This window comes from Ursus maritimus, unplaced genomic scaffold (assembly GCF_017311325.1).
Source record: "Ursus maritimus isolate PB19 unplaced genomic scaffold, ASM1731132v1 scaffold_3, whole genome shotgun sequence".
NCBI classification, from domain to species: domain Eukaryota; kingdom Metazoa; phylum Chordata; class Mammalia; order Carnivora; family Ursidae; genus Ursus; species Ursus maritimus.
In genome coordinates, this window is record NW_024425563.1 from 82,941,389 (window position 1) to 82,960,269 (window position 18,881).

The 18,881-nt window shown below is 40.4% G+C and overlaps 1 long non-coding RNA gene across 1 annotated transcript in view; it reads left to right on the top strand.

Annotated features, from left to right (window-relative positions):
• Window positions 1-18,416, top strand: part of LOC103658651 — a 72,509-nt gene extending 54,093 nt beyond the window's left edge. Inside the window, exon 3 of the long non-coding RNA XR_567226.2 lies at window positions 17,635-18,416. This is a non-coding gene — a long non-coding RNA (uncharacterized LOC103658651). The remainder of the gene's footprint in view (window positions 1-17,634) is intronic.
• The last annotated feature ends 465 nt before the right edge of the window (window positions 18,417-18,881 follow it).

An 18,881-nucleotide genomic window follows, 5' to 3' on the forward strand; every position in this document is an offset into this window, starting at 1 on the left:
CAGAAACTTTAAATATTTGGCTAAATCTAAACCAAAAAAAATAGTAATAATAATAGGCTGGGCATTAGAAAAACTGGGGCAGTATGTTTACTGAATGAAAATAGAGTAAAGCACCTGCATAGGGTACCTGAGGAAAGGAGCGGAGCACAGCCTCACAGATGGAGCTGGTCCCCATTCGGCTGCGGGGAGCAGCCCACTATTTTCCAGTGTGACCAGAAAGTGACACTAAAAGGTAGGCTGACCAGGAGGTTGCTTGCGAGGCAATGCAAATACTGAGGGCAGCAAGTGTCTAGAGGGGGAGGGACAAGGGATCAGTACATTGGGATGGGGTTAGAGTCCATCAGTTAATATTTCTTATATCATCCTGACATATGTATGTTAAGTATTGGGTGTTATTTGAAAGACAGTAGAAAGCCACTGAGAGTTTTTTGTTTTTTGTTTTTTAAGATTTTATTTTATTTGAGGGGTGCCTGGGTGGCTCAGTCATTAAGCGTCTGCCTTTGGCTCAGGGTGTGATCCCAGAGTTCTTGGATCGGGCCCCGCATCGGGCTCCCTGCTCAGCTGGGAGCCTGCTTCTCCGTCTCCCACTCCCCCTGCTTGTGTTCCCTCTCTCACTGGCTGTCTCTCTCTCTCTGTCAAATAAATAAATAAAATCTTAAAAAAAAAAAAGATTTTATTTTATTTGACAGAGAGAGCACGTATGAGCAAGCCCGAGCAGGGGAAGGAACAGAGGGAGAGGGAGAAGCACACTCCCTGCTAATCAGGGAGCCCAATGTGGGGCTTGATCCCATGACACCTGGATCATGACCTGAGCCAAAGGCAGATGCTTAACTGAGTGAGCCGCCCAGGCGCCGAGGAAGGATTTTTTTTTTTTAAAGATTTATTTATTTATGAGAGAGAGAGGGGAGGAGCAGAGGGTGAGGGAGAGGAGCAGGCTTCCCACTGGGCACGGATCCTGATGATGCGGGGCTAGATCCCACGAACCCGGGATCATGACCTGAGCCAAAATCGAGAGCAGGACGCCCAGTCAACCAGGCCACTCAGGCGCCCCACCACTGAGGGTTTTTAAATAGAAACCTGTCTTGATATCTGTCTAGCTGGGTATAGAGAATGGTTGGAAGTAGGCGGAACTGATTTCAAGGGAAAACTGCTAGAAGGATGTTGCAGTAGTCCATCTAGGCACGAGATGAAAATAATCTGTACAAGGATGGTAGCAGTGCAGATAAAAGGAAACCGACGGTTTATAGATATCTGTCTTAGTCTGCTCAAGCTGCCATAATAAAATATATAATTAAGACTGGGGGGTTTAAACAACAGAAATTTATTTTTTCACAGTTGTGGAGGCTAATCATCCCAGATCAAGGTCTGTAAGTGTTGGTTTCTGGTGGAGAGCTCTAGTCCTAGCTTGCAGATGGCTTGCATTGTGTCCTCACATGACAGAGATCTCTATCTTTCTTCCTCTTCTTATAAATGACCTCATTTAACTCTAATTACCTCCTAAAACCCCTATCTCCAGTTACAGTCACACTGGTGGTTAGGGCTTCAACATATGAATTTGGGGAACACAATTCAGTCCATAACAATATATTATATCTTTAGGAAATAGTGCTTGATTGGATATGGGGATGAGGTGGAAGAAGGTTGGGGAGTCAAGGATGAACTTAGGTTTCAGGCTTTGGTAGAAATAATAGTGCTATTTATGGAGAATGGAATCACTGGCAGTAGAGAATATTTTTGGGGAGAAATATCTAAACCTAATGTTAAACTTACTTTTTTTTTTTTTTAAGATTTTATTTATTTATTTGACGGTGAGAGAGACAGCCAGCAAGAGAGGGAACACAAGCAGGGGGAGTGGGAGAGGAAGAAGCAGGCTCCCAGCAGAGGAGCCCGATGCGGGGCTCGATCCCAGAACGCCAGGATCACGCCCTGAGCCGAAGGCAGACGCTTAACGACTAAGCCACCCAGGCGCCCCTAAACTTACTTATTTTGAATTACCTATGAGATATCAATAGGAAATGTCAAGTGGGTAGTTGGTTCTATGGGCCTGGAATTCAGAAAAGACATCTGGGGCACAGATGCAGATGTAGGTCTCATCTGCCTATAGATGGTCATTAACCACAGGAGTGGATGAGAGTCCATTGGGCAGTGGTTCTCAAACGGAAATGTGTGTCAGAATCACTTGGATAGCTTGTTAAAACACAGATTGCTTGGCCCCACCCCCAGAATTTCTGATACCACTGTACTTTCGGCAGCATGTGAACATTTTAGGGCTTTTGAAATATACTGGTAAATTACTTTCCAGAGAGCTCATAGCAATTTATATTTTTATCAGGTGAGTATGAGAAAGCCCATCTCACTGTACCCTTTATTGCATTGAATATTGTAATTTCTTAATGCTAAAGATAAAAAATAATGAACTCATTGCAATTTTATTTTGCACATCTGTGGTTGTCTGTGATGGTGAACATTTCTTCACATTTTAAAATGCTATTTGCAGGTCCTTTGGGTTTTGGTAAAAACTCTCTGTTTTTACAGATTTCTATTTTAACACATATATTCTTTAGCCCCTTCAGTACACCATTGTATTTTCTGATTGACATATTTGTGAGACAATTTGTGCTGGTGAAGTGTATCCTAATGCGTGTGAACTGAAAGAATTAAGCAAGTCTTTAATATTCATCTTTGTCAATACGATGAAAACACTCTGCTACTGATACGTTCTCAAGTTGAAGAATAGAAAAATGAGGCTTAACTGGTGCTAGAGAGAGTTTCCACACGTGTGTGTTTGTGTGTGTGTGTGTGTGTGTGTGTGCCTGTGTATAGTGTAAGTAAAACCAAGACATTGTCATTCTGATTGAGTAGCTTGTCCTATGGCCTTTTAAGGGGGGAGAGGCCCAGAAACTCATCCTCTTCTCTAAATGTGGAACATACTTGACTGGCTCTGGCGAACTGGCCATGACCTAATGTTCCGTCTTACACCATCGCACTGCATGTGAAAGCCAGCCCAAATGCTTAGCCCGATAGCAGTGAAACTACTGATGACAAAACCAGATCCTGCTGGGAGCTCAGCTGTCGCAGCTCTGTGGCTCTTTCAGTCAAAACTGTGTTACTTTTCTGACAGCCTGTTTCAGTCAGTGATGTTAGATGACTTGAAAGTATACTCCAGCATATGCCTGACACCTCTTAGGACTCTTTCCTGGCCTACAGTCTCCCCTGTTAATTTGTAATAACATCTGCCTTGGCCCCCTGTCATCACTTGTTTTGGCATCTGACACTCTCAAAGCACTGAAACGAGAACTAGGTCTGGTTTGATGGCTGTGAAGCAAATGTTCCCACAGTCATCATCAAATTCCATGTCTTAAACACCCACCCTAGAATTAGTTAATCTTGGAGATGCATTCTGGCTATCTGAAGTGAAAGAGAGCCAGCAGATTTTTTAGATAAAATGCACAGAGGCCTATAATGGTGTCATAGCAAGAGCAACTCCCTTCATATCCACAGGACATGGGATTTTACAACATGTTTTTACTCTGAATGGAGGTTCTGGGACTGTGCACCTCTTCTTAGATTGGGAACAAAATAGAGCATGATGGAGTGGACTTGAATTTTGAGTTTAAACAGACCGGTCTTGTGGCTGCGTGGCCTTGAGCAACTTTCTTCGTTTCTCAGAATTTGTTCCTTCATTTGTGAAGTGGGGTAATACATTTCTTACAGGGCTGTTGTGAGAATGCGGAAACATGTAAAACATTGCAGGTGTCCAAATGTCAGTTCCCTTCCCTTATTGACTAGGAGTAGCCGCCATTTTATGAAAGGACTTGATCAGTGTGACTTGGATTCCAAAGGTGAGTGTGTCTAATGGATAGCCTGATTCTTGAATCACAATGGCTCAGCCACAAAGGCTTGAGTAATTGTTTTATTGCTTTGAACTTCCTTTGGCATAGGGCCCCACCCAACCCATGTGAAAATGAATACCACTGAGCAGCCAAGTGTTCCTCAATTGTTAGCACCTCAACACAAATTTGTGAAAGGAATTTGATGGCCAGAAATCAAATAACTCCAACTGAATATTGCATATGAAGACTAGGATTCCCAGCACATTCCCAGGACTCTTTTTACATGTCACGTCCTTGGCATGACTGTCTCTCCCATTTCTTTCTGTAGTCTGTGATGAGAGGAAGAAACAAGGAGGTAGAAAGAAGAGAATATATCTATTTGGGGCTCCATCGAAAGCCCCTAATGCAGTTTCTGGCCACTTTCTCTTTGCTGCAGATTTTTCATAATTATAACGTCATCATTAGAACTTCTAAAAACCACAAATTAAATAACAGCTGGCTGGGCTGTGGACCCCGATGATGTAGGGTTGTGCGGAACAACTCAGCTTAGACTCGTCATATGCTGATCACCTATCATCCATATTCAGTTACTAACACAGAATTTCTGAACTCTGTGTGCAAGACATGGTCAGCTTAGACTTATTGCTGTTTTTACTCCAAAGAAAAAAATTCTTCTAAATTTAAAAAAACTTTATTCTTTTGATTAATTCAAAAGTGTCTCCCCACAACCTCCAACCCCATCTAGTTCAAATTCAACACTTGTAATTATTTAAATTTATTTTCCTTTAAGCACACTGAATACAGAAATGAAAATCAGAATTTAAATAAAATGTAGTATAAGTTAGAGGCTGGTTATTAACTTAATGAAAAGATTTCCTTCTGTAGTTGGAAATTCTCTGGTTCAACTAAGTCAGTGATAAGGTCATGGAAAAGACTGGCAGGAATGCTTGGGAAGGGCTCTGGTCTAAACTGACCAGTTTTGTCTCATTAGCTATATCACATAATCCTCTGGTGCTCAGTTCCTTAATATTAGGGGGTTAAGCAAGATAATCTCCATGGCTTCTTCTGTAAATTCAAGTTAGAAGAACTCATCTAGGGGCGCCTGGGTGGCACAGCGGTTAAGCGTCTGCCTTCGGCTCAGGGCGTGATCCCGGCGTTATGGGATCAAGTCCCACATCAGGCTCCTCTGCTATGAGCCTGCTTCTTCCTCTCCCACTCCGCCTGCTTGTGTTCCCTCTCTCACTGGCTCTCTCTCTCTCTGTCAAATAAATAAATAAAATCTTAAAAAAAAAAAAAAAAAAAAGAAGAAGAACTCATCTATTGTGTAAACCAAGGCCCACATTTCTGTCTCGGACATTCTGAGTTTCATATCATTGTTAGGGGAGTCAGATATTTCCCAAACTCCATTTCCCATAATTCCTTAGTTCTACCATTAAAAGCCACTAGTAATAGAATTCTAAGTATTTTGTTATAACAACAGCAATTTAACATTATATTCAAAGGCATATGGAGAAAAAGTGGTTCAAAGAAAAAGTATACTAATATATTTCATATGATAATGAGCTTATTCAATAAGCTTGCAAAGTTTCTAACTAATGCAATATTGTGTTTTATAGCTTGTATCTATAAAGTCTATTAAGTAGTGTCTTTCCCCTTTAATTCAAATTTATGCATGTTGACATTAGCAATTATGTTTTCCTTCAAATCACACCTATCATAGTACATGACTTGAGTCCTAAATTTAAATTCTTATTGCATTACAATTCCCTTGCCACCTTCTGATACATTTAAGATGCACTGATGGTATTACTCAATCACATTTTTGGACATTTAGGATAATTCATTATTTAAAACAAATTTGAGAACCGAAACTCCACTGACCATAAGAATGAGTTTAAAAGTGACTCACCCAATTTGGTAGTCAGTCTATTTTTTTAAAAATCAGGTTTGAATGGAAAATGGAGAAAGCAAAAGGCTATTAATAATGACGGGGGTGGGTGTATGAACAGGTGTAGTAGATTGTGGTGACAGAGATGTGAAATTGGTGCTATTCTAAAGAACCACATCCCCATTTTTTTGTCAGCTTCTCAGCAAATAGTGGTTTTATGATTCGGAAAAAGATGTACCAAAGGTTGCAACGAGACCATCAGAATCTTTTTTATTCAAGAGGGTGAAAAGATTTCACATAAAGCTTCAGGACTCAAAAATAAGAATGAGTATTGTGTGTTTTAATCTGAATTTTGCTCCAATAAAGGAGATCGAACATTTTCACAAGCATTGTTCATGTCCGTGACCAGGAAGTCCTTCATTTCATATATCTGGGAAATTTTCAGTTCTCACGGACCCTACGTCCTAAGTATCTTCAGTTGCATCCTCTTTTCTGTGTCTTCACTGTGACTGCATAGGCTCACGCCATTATCCTTTCTTTCCTGACAACTGCACCAGCTCCCAGCAGCTCTCCCTGTTTCCAGTAGTGATTCTCCACCCTGTCAACAAGCTGACTTTCTCAAACATGAGTCTGATCATGACCCTCCTCTTTTAAAAAGCCATCAGTGAATTTCCATTGCCTTGAAAATAAAATGCAAGCCTTCAGCATGACATAAAAGATTCATTATGATCTGCCGCTCTGTTCAGCCTCACCTGCCAGCACACTCTTCGGCCCTCCAGCTTCATTTCTTGGTCATGCTGAACCAAATTTTAGTTCCCTAAATTCACCTTGCTTTCTCATCACACTTCTCTGCACATACTGCTCCTCTTGCTTGGAATGACTTTCCTCCTGTCTTCATCTGGGAAACTCTTACTCATCCTTTAAGATTCAGCCACCATCTCCTTTTTTCAGCTTGAATCACTCTTTCGGGTTGGTGTTACACCAGTGTGTTCCCATGCATGCCCTATTGCATGATTCGTTCTACTCTAACTTACACTTCAGGGGCACCTGGGTGGCTCAGTCAGTTAAGCGTCTGCCTTCGGCTCAGGTCATGATCCCGAGGTCCTGGGATCAAGCCCAAGCCCCCGTGTTGGGCTCCCTGCTCAGCAGGGAGTCTGCTTCTCCCTCTCTCTCTGCCCCTACCCCCTACTTGTGCTCTCTTTCTTTCTCTAACTCTCTCTCAAATAAATAAATAAAATCTTAAAAACAAATAAATTGCACTTCGTCACTGCATTGTAGTGCAGTTGTCAGTCTCTCTACACTGAGACTCCTGGAAGGGAAGGACTATCTTGTTTGCTCTTTTCTCTAAGCACTTAGCATAGTGCTTGGCACAGTGCAGGCATTCTGTAAATGTATGTTAAAATAACCAACATATAAATAATCCAGGAAAGTAAAGTTCAACATGGAAAAACTTTATTTTTTTTTTAACGTGGAGCAACTTTAAAATGGGATTATTATGACATCGATTCACATTTTATTTAATACTACCAAAGCTGCTATGATACACAACAGAAAAGTGGCCCAGAACAGTACAGATAACTCAGAGTAAACATTATTTTCTCCTTGACTTAAAGAAACCACTAAACAACAACCTTTCCTGCTACTCTTTTATTTTACTTGAAAAGAAAAGGAAGCCTTCTCCCCCACCATCATAATTTCATGAATTCATGATTTCTCCTCTCTGAAGCTATAGTGATCACTGGCATTTAAATCTCTGAAACTTCATGTATTCCAGTTAAAACAGAAGAGATAACTACTGATTATACCTCTTCAACTGCTTCTGTAAAATTATTAGAAATTTTATGTATGTGTTCACAATGTACACCATGTAATTCTGTGAAAAATGCAAGCCCCCAAACAGGGCTTCAAAGGGAGAAATGGCAGGCAAGGCAAGGGTAAATCTCCATAAACTTGGGCATCCAGGAAATACTTCCTTATTTAACTATATGTCTGCCATTCTATGAACTTAATTTCTATATAAGCCCGAGTAGGAAGGCCAGAATGAGAGGAGACAGAAACCTAAGCTCAATTTGGACCTCTCTTTGCTTCTCAAAATCCAGGGGCCGATTTAGTTCCTGGGCATCAGAGGGGCAGGGAGAAGGGGTGTTTGGTCCTTACTCTCCGTTTTTTAACCAGCTACATCTTGACATGCACACAAAACATGGTAAAATTACAGGCCGTACTCAGTTGACAAGTATCTGAAATTGGCTATTGTAGACATCTGAGCTAGTGAAAACAAAAGTGATAGCATACTGCTCTCTACCAGAACCAAGTGGTAGATTTTAAGTAAGTTCTAAAGCATTTAATATGCTCTCTGAGAAGCTTAAACCAATTTCAGCTAAGTTTAAAATGTTATGTAAGGTTAATGCTTGTAATGAGTTCTACATCAATTAAAATATGTAAGGTTCAATGTATGTAATATGTCAAACAATAAAGTTAGAAGCAGATGATTTCTATCAATAGGAAACCATCATCATGAAACAAATCCCGTGGTTTTAAACACAAAGGAAAATAACAATGGCTTTGAAATGCACAAAAATACAAGCCCACTTGGAACTACATATGTGTCTGTTCAGCCTTGTATATGTAACAATACAAAAAAAAATCAGAAAAATGCATTCTGAGGTATTAACACTATTTCAGGGTAGCAAGATCTCCGATTTAATAATTTTTCCTTTCATTTTTAAAATTTTCTCTAATGCATAAATATTTTTATAATAAAAATAATTAAATTGTATTTCTTAATTTACTTTTGAGGATATTGTTACTGAGACAGCAGGTGCTATGTGTGTGCTCGTGTGCACACATGGTAAATCTGAAGCTAGCATGAGGGCTGACTGCATTCTAGCACGGTAGAGAGAAGCTCAAGTGATGATGGAGTTGGGGGGGTGGGGCACACAAATAGCGTGGGTGAGAAAAAGCGGGTAAAGTGAAAGGGCCGAGGCACCTGGGTGGCTCAGTCGGTTAAGCATCTGCCTTTGGCTCAGGTCATGATCCCAGAGTCCCGAGATGGAGCCCCACATTGGGCTCCTTGCTCTCGCCCTGCCTGTCACTCCCTCTGCTTGTGCTCTCCCTCTCTCTCTCTGTCAAATAAATAAATTAAATATTTTAAAAAATTAAGTGGAAGGGCAAACCCTATCTCGAGGGGGCAGCTAGGACTCATTGCCAACTGACTGCTGCAAAAGGAGACTAAAGCTCATAGTAGTTTTTCATGAGAAACCAGATTCTAGATTTTTATGTGAAATTTCTTAATGTTCGAAATAAGTTATTTTTTAATTGTCAGCACTGTGTCCGCCAAAACAAAGAGGTCTGTAGGACAGATGTAGCTTCTGGGCAGCGTGTTTGGACTTTTGCTCAGACCTACTGGTTCATAATTTCGTAAATTAATTTATAGTGCTTCCCAACATATTTGACACCAGAGCCACATAAAAATATGATAACATTTGTACAGCACACTGAAAGGAGTTTCTTGTTGCCTAGAGGTATCTGAACTGTGGCGTCCTAATGCTTAGGTCTCAACCCCACCCCCACCCCGACCCACTGAATTATTGAGGGGCTGAAGAGCTAACTATCTCAGGCATCCCTGTAACTCACTGTAATCCATTTGCATCATCCCCTGTGGCATGGCCCACTCTACAGTAAAAAGCATGGAGGAAATGAAAGGAACATGGCTTTTGGTGGTGGTGGAATGCAGTAGTGGAATAGGGAACGGCGATATGGGGAGAAATCCCAGGATGTAGAGAGCGGGGAGGGTGGCTGGCTGGGCTAGAGCACCTCCGTGAAGAAGCTGAATCCTGATGCACTTCCTTGAAGACCAAGAGTATAAAGGTCTTTGTATCCCTGGGGCCTGGCACAGAGGCTGACATAGAAAATGCCTAAAAAATGTTTGTTGAATAAATGAAATGCAGTCCCAGGGTGCTGATTCAGGAAGGTAAGGAAACTTACCTCAATGTTCTCGCACTTTTTGGGGATGGAGGGTAGGTGCAGTCTCTGATGACTCCACCTGTGGACACCTACCACCCCTTCGTCCTCCCTCCACCCCCCAAATCCCTTTCCCTGAGGAATTTTCCTTATCCCTGGGGATCATGCTGACTTTTCGTACAACCTTCCAAAAATACTTGTGGACTTATTTTTTCTTTCTTAACCTTTCACTCCCCTACCCCTGAATAGGGCATGATGCAAGAAAGGAAATACTAATTAGCCTAAACCAACTGAGGGTGCACAAGATTTCTACAAAGTACAAGGGCCTAAAGATAGATTGACTGGATGGAATCCAGTTGTTTCTGGATCTTCAGCTTCCTTCATTCCCCTTAAAACTGATCTGCCTGAAGATATCCTTGAGGTGTGGTGCTTTCTCCTTTCTCACTGCCCCTTGCATAATCCCTTCCCCTCCACCTCCCACATTATGAAAGGGCCTCCCTCCCACTGGAGATGTTACGGCAGCACATTGCCTTAGGGTGGACGAGCCTCTGAAGTGTCAGACAAGAAGACAATTCAAATTATTGGTGTGGATGGTGAGGGGGGGAATAATTATAATAATCCTTTTGAAACTCAGGAGGTTTGCAATTCTTTACTTTCAACAGAATTAAAGGAGGAACTAATTGAGCGGTCAGCTGGTGATTCATTAAAAAATAATTTTTATGATTCATTACTATGTGATTTCAATTATATAACTCTGAAGGGGTTCAAATAATTGTAGGTCATTGCTGTAATAAAACTTTCAGTCTCTTCTCATGCATGTGACTAAGTTCTTCAGCACTTATATTAAAAAAGAGAGTTAAATGTAAGTCTAATTCTAGCATAAGTAATATTAACCCGCAGATACAAAAACTAATTGAAAAAAGGCCCCATTACTTCATTAAAAGATATGCTTACTATAATATATTAACCTATATTTAACATTTACTTAAATGTGTCACTTGTGTTGTTTGATCAGTGTTGTCATTTAATTACCATGACAGTAACCACAGAAGAAAAAAATAATGGCATTATAGAAGCAGAGAATATTTCAGTGTGCATGCATATTTTAATTGTAAAGAATTATGATAGAATGATCAGTCAAGGATTTTTAAGCATCAAAATATGGCATATTAGGATAAAATTTTGTGAGGAAAATGGAATGGAGATATGAGTTCGAGGAGAAAACATGATGTGAAATTTCTGACAATTAAAAAACTTTGTTCATATATATGTGTATGTGTGTGTGTGTGTGTGTGTGTGTATCTTTTAGAGAGAGAGAGAGAGCTTGAGTGGGGACCGAGGGAGAAGAGAGAGAATCATAAGCAGGCTCCACACCCAGCATGGAATCTGACACAGGGCTCCATCTTACAATCGGGAGATCATGACCTGAGCCTAAATCAAGTCAGATGCTTAACCGACTGAGCCACCCAGGTGCCCTTATATATATATTTTTAATGATGTGGGAATCAAACCTCTCTGGTGTTTACATTTGTGGATTATATTTAAAAGTCACATAATAGTTTAACTTTAAACATGTCAATAGTTATAATACGCCAGAAATCACGTCCTTTGCCACTATTTAAATTTATGATGAAAAAGTTTAGGTGCAAATTTAGAAATGTGCGAGGGACTATAAAGTTTTTCAAAATTGTTTTAGGGAGAATGCAAGCAGAGTCTAAAGACCATTTGCTTAGGAGCCGGGCCCCAGATCCTAGGATTAAATCAAATCCTATTTTTTCCAGTGGTAAGATAGACTCCATATTTAGAATTGTAATAATCAGTTTATTTACTTCTTCAGTGAAACAGATACTAAAGAACGCTGTAAGAAAAACTCAGTAATTAGTTGTTACTCAGTCATAAGGAGAAAACATCTAGAGTATTTAGCTTTAAATAACTTCTAACTGCAGATGATTCACAGACTTACAGTTTTAACCCAGACCTCTCCTCTGAGTTCTAGATTTACATTTCCAGCTACCCGTCACACATCCACATGGTATCTCTGGAGGCAGTTTGCCCACACCATGTCCACTGTTCCAGTTCTGGTACAGAACCTCATACTGGTTTCCATTCTCAGTCGGTATCCTCGCCCTTGGAGTTTTAGGCACCGTGGCCCCCTGCTCCCTGCACTGTGGGTGCTTGGAGTACGGGGCATGAAAGAAATAAGAAAAGGAAAAAAAAAAAAGATTAAAAAAGAAAAACCACCTAGGTAATTTCTTCTGTTTTCTCTGCGCATTATAGATCTCCTTTCTTGCTCTTTGGGCCAGAGTTGGAGCCGCCTTCTGGCATTCTCTCTGTCCAGGCCTGGTTTCCACTTCTGGTTTCAGGCTACCTTGAGTCCAGGCTAGGAGACACTGGAGGGAAGAGAAAAACGGGAGACTCTGGGCTGGTTGGGCAGGACCACAGTTTTCTTCTTTCCCAGTCGCCTGCTAGCATTTCATTTTAGAGTACTCAGGGGTTCTGTCCACCGTATGTCCACATTCAGTGGGAGGCATAGGATGGAGTCCACTTATGTGGACCTGGAACCTCTCTGTTCTGTATCTTCTTATTGTAGAATAAGCGCTTTCCGTTTTGTTAAATAGTTAATGGGTGGGGGCACCTGGGTGGCATAGCGGTTAAGCATCTGCCTTCGGCTCAGGGCGTGATCCCGGGGTCCTGGGATCGAGCCCCGCATCGGGCTCCTCTGCTGGGAGCCTGCTTCTTCCTCTCCCACTCCCCCTGCTTGTGTTCCCTCTCTCACTGGCTGTCTCTATCTCTGTCAAATAAATAAATAAAATCTTAAAAAAAAAAATAGTTAACAGGTGCATACCACACTTTTGATTGGACATTTAGGTAGTTTCCAGTTTCTCCCTATCATAAATTGTGATGAGTTTGTAGTTAGAACTTGGGAGAATCTCTCTTTCTGTGGGGCCTGGGCCTTCCAAGCACATTCCTATTACAGTGAGACTCTTTCTCCTTTTCACCATTAGACTGTCTCTAGTAGACGTCAAGTTATAAACAAGATTGAGCAAGTTGTTAACAGTCCAGTAGTTTGAATTTAGGGACAAATGTATTTAACCTGTAAGTCTTTTTTTTTTTTTTTTTGACAGAGAGCACAAGCAAAGGGAGGGGCAGGCAGAGGGAGAGGGAGAAGCAGGCTCCCCACTGAGCAAGGAGCCAGACATGGGGCTCGATCCCAGGACCCTGAGATCATGACCTGAGCCAAAAGCAGATGCTTAACCGACTGAGCCACCCAGGTGCCCCTGACCTATAAGACTTACAGCAGTGTAATTGAGGGTGCATGGCTGATCCAGCACGAGCATGCCTGACCATTACTGAAAAGATGCACAAATATATCTCAATAGTCCCATAAACGTCAGAGCCCTCTGGCTCTCTCTCTCTCTCTAGGACAACCTGGTATAAGTAGGATGTGGGTCAGTGTGATATGTTACAAGCCACTGAAACCTGCAGAAAGCATTACTTTTCTCTCCTGTGGGCATGAGGCAAACCCTGTGATCTTGGGAGAACCACGGACTTTCAGACGCTCCACTACCAGCACTCTCCCTCTTCCCTGGGGTGGTGAGAGTTAGAGCCCTTACACTCTCCTGGGGTAGGGACCCTCATCTTTCCCTCTCACTGAGTCTGCGGCCGGGAGCTGGTGGTACAAAGCTGTTTTTCTTTCTATCATGTATCATACATCTGTATTCTCCATGTAAGGGCTCACTTGATTAGAGGAAAAAGAACCAGATTTTAGTCCAACTTGGGTAGTAGGAAATTACTCCAATTTTCTTCTGCCAGGCTTAACCTGTCTAAATGGTTAGATTTCTCTCCAGAAAGATGGTACCAATTTAGTTTTCCACTAAAAATATGTGAAAATGCCCATCTCACCATACCCTTACCAATAATTCTCCTTTTTAATATTGATTAATTTGACAGATGAAGGGCAACAGTTTCTTGTTTGAAATGTTGTCTCTTTCGTTGCCTATGAAGTGGAACATTTTTCCATGTTCACTGCCAGTTGCATTTCTTCTTTTGTGAATTGTTCTTGTTCATTGCCCATCTATTTCCCCAAATGGTTTTAAGTGTTACATTTGTTAAAGATTTAACATTTTATATTTATCATTTAGAAAAACCAGTAGTGGAAATATAAAGAAGTTTAACAAACCTCTGTTCTCTAGTTCTGAAATTATTTTAATGCATTATTTATTCCAGGTCCACATAGGAGAAAGGCGGCAAATTTTACATGAGTGATGAAATCTAGAAAGACTCTAAAAATCTAAATTAAGATAATGTCCTAAATTTTCTTCCAACTTTTTGAGCAAACCAGTTACCAAATGCTCTTCTTCCTGCCCTGCCTGCCCTCTGGTGGAGGTGTCAAAGAGCAGGCCAGGAGATCAAGCAAGTCCTAAGGGAAACAGAAATAGTGCAAAAGACCAGGGTAAGCACAAATGACACCAGCCCCTGAGTAATTGAAGAGCCAGTGTTTGACTTAACAAGGCTCTGTTCCTTGGTTTTTCTAACATTAAATGAGCATGACAGAATTTACTGTAAGACTGCTCTTCTCACCTTGGTACCTTTCCATAGGTACTGCTCTCCACCTTTGGTCTTGCTGACCTGGATAATCCTGCACGAGGAAAACATTCCCCAGTTCTGTAACTGGGAAAGAACACAGGTTGGCATAATATAAAGAGCTGTAGTCTAGGAAGTTAGGGTTCTGTTCCCAGCTCTGGTACTTGCTAGACAGTTGGGTGCTTTTGGGTAAGTCCCTGAAACTCTGAGTCTATAAATTAAGAACGATGATATAAATGGGTCTATTGTTGGGCTCAAATAAGATAATGGCAGTAAAAGTGCTTTGTAAACAGTAAGCCACTGCAGATCCAGGGTAATATTAATACAGTGTTGACAACTCTTTTCTCTCAGTCAATTTTTAACTTGACTTAGTTGCCTTTGTATTTTAAAATCAGAAATAATCAGTTTATCCTTTTAAATCTGTAGCAAATAAATGGAGCCTTTGGTCTCACATCCATAGAAAAAGCAAATTGCATGTCCCAGTGTGACCCAGGTCTGTGTGTGGACTCTCTGATCTCACTTTCATTTTTGTTTTAATTATAGCATTGAAAGAGTGGAAGGTTTAAAATTGCACCTTTCAGAACTACTCATTATTCAGGACTCTATGTTTCAAAAATATTGCTCATGTCTTTAAAATAAATTATCAGTTTCTTTTATTGTTACCTTGGCCTAAATATAAATTTATTGACATGGTGATGATAATGGTTTTTAGTGTTTTTTTAAACATTTCCTTGAAGCTGTAATGTAGAAGATTCAAACATACTATTTAAACATATTAAATATTTACATAAAATTTAAGCATTTAAGTTGCTTACACATTTTGTTCTGGGTGGCTGAAGATAAATGTGAAAATACATAGATTTATATAACTAGAAGAGTTGAGAGATTTGTACTCCTTTCTCTGCTGCATTCATAGTCTCTCCTTCCTCCTCCCACCCATTTAATATGATATATTAGAAGGATAAAAAGGTAGTTGTCTGAAAAGAGATAAAACTGGCAATTGTATCTGCTCCAAGTCACCATTATTCCTGCCTGGGAATTTACAACAGCCACCATCTGCCTTTCCTACTCTAGTATGTTCGTAAAATAGCAGCCAGAATGATTCTGTTAAAATCCAAGTCAGATAATGTCATTGATATGCTCAAAAACCTCCAATAGCCTTTACTACCCAGTCCTCCTTTCCTGCCCACCCCCTCACTCCCTCTGTCCAGCCACACTGGCCGCCTAGACCACACAAGTTTCAGTTCTGCTTTGGCCTGGAATGTGCTTCTCCCAGATATCTGCAGGAGTGGCTTCCTCACCTCCTTCAGGTCTGTTCATCTTTTCAGCGGGGTCTTCGCTTTTGTCTCCTCTAAAATTGCAACTCTTACCCCACTCCTACATCCTTTCCTTCCTTATCGTCATCTAACATACAATATGTTTATCTCCATCTAACATACAATATGTTTATTTTTTTCTTCTGTTCATTATCTGCCTCCCCTCCAGAACGGAAGTACCATGAGGGCAAAGGGTTTGTTTGTTTTGTTAACTGCTGTATCCTCAATGCCTGGCTCATAGCAAGTGTTCAATAAATGTTTACTGAATGAATAAATGAATGAAACAAAGATAAGTCATGGTCTTATGTCATTTGCAACACGGTAAAAATTATAAAATTTTCATCAAAACTTTCAAAAGCCAGAAAACTTTGAATCTTCTCTGATGATGAGTCATCCAAGGTATCAATGTTTTCTTCTTCTACCCCCTTCCTAAGATTCTGGCCATTTTATATCTCAAGAATTAAGATCATTAATCCATCACTGTCCTATTTAGTCTAACTGTATAAACTACTCCTAGTTTGTCGTGAAAGGAGAAAAGAATTGAATAATAATGAAACGTCTGTCCTTTGCTTTCTTTGACACTGTAATCCCTTGATGATCTTAGTTTTGGCAACCCATTTTCTGACTTCTCTTTCTGGCTGTTTCCAAAATATAGGTATCACCAGAGGATCTTGCTTGGATTTCTTCTCTTGCTTTGCATATTCTTAACCACTTTTATGGCTTTTGTTATCTCCTTTTCTTAGATGACTCTTAATTTGTAAACCCAATCTTGATATTTCTTATGGGCTTTTAGTTCTGCATGTCCCAGACTGGGCATATCCATCTGGCCACCTTTCAAGGTCTCAAACCTTACATATTTTAACTACATCTATCCCTTTTCCTTTAAAACTGGTTCCAGCAATCCATTTCTGTTAATAATTTTGCCTTCTTCCAAGTTTGGAAATGTTTCTAAGGTTTGTAATTGTCTATGACTTTTTCCACATTGTCAGTTGTCAACCCTTCTTGCTTATATTTCTAGAGAATCTCTTGATTCATCTTCTTCTTTGCTTTAAGTAGATCAGGAATGTGGCCTGAGATTCTGCATTTCTAATATGCTTCTGAGTCAAGCTGATGTTGGTCTGTTCACCATACTTTGAGTAGCAAAGGCCTGCTATAAGCTAACAGTGGCCTTTTGAGGGGCACCTGGGTGGCTCAGTCATTAAGCTTCTGCCTTTGGTTCAGGGCATGATCCCAGGGTCCTGGGATCGAGTCCCACATCAGGCTCCCTGCTCCTCTGGGAGCCTGCTTCTTCCTCTCCCACTCCCCCTGCTTGTGTTCTCTCTCTCACTGGCTGTGTCTCTCTCTGTCAAATAAATAAATGAAATCTTTAAAAATAAAAAAAACAGTGGCCATTTGAACATAGTCTTTCACTTCCCAGCCCATGGTCTTATCTAAAAAATACTTAATTCTCTTTCAAAATAGAGATCTGATTTTGCCTACTCTTGCTTTAAAAGAGAAAAACGTCTTTTCTATGTCATAGAAGATTTGGAAACTTGCAGAGACAGAAGATAAAAAATTCAAATCAGCCAGGGCACCTGGGTTGGCTCAGTTGGTTAAGGGTCTGCCTTCGGCTCAGGTCATGATCCTGGGGTCCTGGGATTGAGCCCTGCATTGGGCTCCCTGCTCAGCGGGGAGCCTTCTTCTCTCTCTTCCCCTCTGCTGCTGTCCCTGCTTGTTCTCTCTCTCTCTCTCTCTGTCAAATAAATAAAGAAATAATATCTTTTTAAAAATTTCAAATCAGCCATAATGGTCAATTCACAATTAATCATTAATACTTTGACATATCCTTTTAGTCCTTTATTTCTTTCCATATAAGTATATTCAGGTCTTGTTTATATTTTTAAAACCATAGAGGGATCATTTATTCTTTCTTTAGTTGCTTAATGTATGCATTTGCTAAGTGTGTTGAATCCCTTGTCTTATAAAGTAGAATCTACCTTCTCTATATGATAAAAACACTCACTGCTCCTTTTCTTGACCTCTCCTACATCTGGGAACTCGGGACTCGGTGCAGCCACGCAGATGCATCCTCTCTAGACTTTGATTCAAGAGCTGGTGACTCAAAGCAGCAGGGATGACGCAGAGTCTGTCCTGGCCAGGGCACAGCAGCAGTGGCAGCTGCATCCGGTTTCCAGTGGCAGGAGAGACAGCTGTTCTGTGGCAGGGCGCAGTGTCCAGTATCCAAGGACTTGGCATTGCAAATCACGAGGTCAGTGCTTGGCAACTGCAGTCATGACTTCATAGGACCTGTTTTTCAGAGTGCTTTGGGTGTGGTTCTTGCCCAGTGGTTTGTCTTTCCACCTTTACTTCTTTTTTTTTTTTTTTTAATGTTCAGTTAGCCACTGTATAGTACACCATTAGTTTTTGATGAACCACCTTTACTTCTTAAATTAGCTTAAAAGTTGACTTAACTTTTAACAAATACTGACAAAATTAACAACAACCAAGTCTTAGTGCTTATTATATGCCAGGCAAGTTTCAATGCGCCCGTCAAAATATATTTTCGTATGAAGTATGCTCGTGTGTGTATGAATTCATTTAGTTTTTACAACTCATCATGCATGTACTGGTATTATCCCCATTTTGCAGATGTTGAAACTGAGTTACAGAGTTACAGAAGTTACTTGCTCAAGGTCCACACAACACTAAATGGAGGTCCTGAAACTCAAACCTGGTCAGTTGACCTAGCTCTTCAGAGCCCTGCCTGACACATGTACTGTTTTCTAACCTAATTATTTCATATGACAAAATTTCATGAACACGTCCATGTTATTAAATATTCATCTAAATATTTAAAGTAACTGCATAGTGTTCAGTTATAAGGATGATTCCTGATTGGTTTAACCAACTTGCTATTGTTGGGCATTAAGAATATCACTGTATGGTGATTAACATAATATTTTTTAAAAATATTAAAAAAAAAAAAAGAATATCATGGTGACTAAACTTTTTTTTTAATATCCATGACTTTCCTTGGGATAAAGTCCTAGAATGCTTAGTCAAAGGGTATTCTGATTGCCTTCCAGAGAGATTATCCCAGTTTATACACACAGCAGTGTATGGGACCATCCTGTTTCCCTGAGTCCTTAATAGCATTGAATATTATCATTAATTTTTTTTCTTTATGGTATTGAAAATGATATAGCGTTTTCATTGAAGCCTAAAATTCTTTGGACATTTAAAAATAAATTTATTGGGGGGACACCTGGGTGGCTCAATCGGTTAAGCATCTGCCTTCAGTTCAGGTCATGATCCTGGGGT